Raw genomic sequence first — 2,533 nt, forward strand, 5'->3', positions numbered from 1 at the left:
AGTTTTAACAGGGGGGCAAACACTTCTTCACACAGGGCCATGTAGTTTTGGATTTAGTTTTCCCTTAATAATAAAAACCTTCATTTAAAAACTGCATGTTGTGTTTACTTGTGTTATCCTTGACTAATATTTAAATTTGTTTGATGATCTGAAACATTAAAGTGTGACAAACATGCAAAAAAATAAGAAATCAGGAAGGTGCCAACACTTTTTCACACCACTGTATGTATATATATGTATGGTTCAAAGACGAGACGTCACCATTTTGGTGTCCGCTTCAAATTACATTTACAAAAGTCATTTTAAATGCAAGTAAATTGTCTACTTTCATATTTCAAATAACTTTTGTGACAATAAAATGTCAAAATATGGGGGAAATAATGTTCCAAAGTGTAAAATTGTCATTCAGTGTAATGGTCCAGACTTTGATTGTACCATTACATCTTTAACTAAACATATAAAATACCAAGTTAAAAAAATATATTTGTTGTCTTGGCATTTTCAAGTAAGTATTGGCTGTGTTATATTAAAAGGACTATGTCTTATTGTTTTTAAATGGACGGGGGACTTTTGTCCCAAAAATGCAGTTTAACTGAGATCATTCAGTGTAACAGGAATAAGAAGTTACTCTGAATTCATATAAAAAACTGATAGTCATTCGGCAGTCTGTGATATTATTAAATGGCACCTGGAAGACCATGTGGTGCTGCAGAAAAGTGAGTTTATTGCTCTTAAATACTTGATAATTTCACCTTTTCATGGTGTGGTAACATAGGTTACAAAAAAACACGTCATTCAGTGAAATGCCAAAAAACACTTTTAATGTTAGATTTTTTTTTAAAAACAAGTAGATAGAATAATTGTGATTAACTTTACTGGTCAGGTTCACTGTTTGAAATAGGTGGCCATTTGATTGCCTGAAATATTAGCTGATGTAGAAGTTTGGTCATTCAGGGTAATGGTTTTGTCATGTAGTGTAATTTAAATTCTGTTACACCACAGTGTCATCCATTACACTGAATGACAGTATCACTGTATAAATAACAATTTTAGCATCTTGATATTACAGATAAATAAGGAATGTTTAGCATTGACAAATGTGTGTTAAACTTAATAAATATTAATATTTGAATGCATTTTGTTATTGTTTAATTTGATTATTTATTAGTTATAGACACCCATGAACAGAGGGAGTCACTAGGCACTGTAAAAAGACAAAAAGCTAATAAACTAAATGTGGACCCAGTAGCTTGGGTGGCACTCTTAAAGCCCGTTCACACCAAGAACAATAACTATAACAGTAACTATGTTAGCGTCCACACTAAGCATGTGTTGCAGATTTGTTGTCTGCCACTTTAAATGCAGGAGCTCTTTAAAGTTGAATGAATTCTAATTGGCTGTCAATGCTTTTATCATTCATCAGCTGGGAAAAAAAATCCAACAATATAAAAGAGATTCCAACAATATTGTTTCTCTGAGCAGTAATCGTTAATTGTGCTGTGGAATCTGCTATTCTTTTTTACAGAAGGTTTTTTTCCCCACTTTTTTTTTTTTATCTTTATCCTTACCGTACTTGGTAGGAACGTGCCTTTAGCCAGGAAAAGAGAAGGGTATAGAGGATTGTAATTGTTGGAATAATAGCTTGCCAATATTTCTGGGCAGAGAGACTCCCTCACTACAGTATGACAGTAGTTCAAGAGAGATCACTGAGGCCCACCCCAAATACTCATCCTGATAATGTAATTTATGTTTGCAAACAGAAAGTTTTAATAAATGTGGCTGCAAGCTGGAATTTTTGAGGCCGAGCAAGTTGGAAACGAAGTGACAAGCTAAGCAAGCATGGCAGGGGAGCATCAGGAAAATGCTTATTATATTTCAACATCTGTTTCTGCAGTCATTTACTCAGGAATATTATTAAAACTAATTTAATGACACAGATTAATACTAAAAATATTTCAGTTAAGGGAACAATGGCAATGTTATCTCTCTTTTTGGAACAAACCATGGTCATTCAGTGTAACACATATATTTATGTAAAAATGAAACAATATACGTATTCTGACCTGTACTTATTAAAATACAAATAAGAATATATGATCATACTAAGTTTTAACATATTTTAAATGATTTTCACTTCCTTACAAACACTTGCTGGCAAATTGGAAAACATAGTGGTTTGAAGGACATTATCAAAGTATAAGATTTAAAAATTAAAGTTAATTCATATTTGAGGGCTGCACTTGTGATGCTTACATATAGTCTTTTAATATGTCATCAAATTATTCATGTTTTAAATATGCCTAACAAGATTTTTTGGAATATAAATATTGTTACACTGAATGACATTTTAGTGTGTGTCTTCTGTCAAACATAATAAAAAATGCATGATAATAATTTTTTGTTCAGAAAATTTTTAACTTAAACAGGACATATTATAATGTATTGGGAAAAAAAACAAACTTAAAGCTGGATGGTCCTTTAATTTTTCTATGCTTGAAACACCCTTTTCGTCTTTGACCCATATATATATATA

The sequence above is a fragment of the Sinocyclocheilus grahami genome, unplaced genomic scaffold, assembly GCF_001515645.1.
Source record: "Sinocyclocheilus grahami isolate Dianchi unplaced genomic scaffold, SAMN03320097.WGS_v1.1 scaffold9.1, whole genome shotgun sequence".
Taxonomy (NCBI): Eukaryota; Metazoa; Chordata; class Actinopteri; order Cypriniformes; family Cyprinidae; genus Sinocyclocheilus; species Sinocyclocheilus grahami.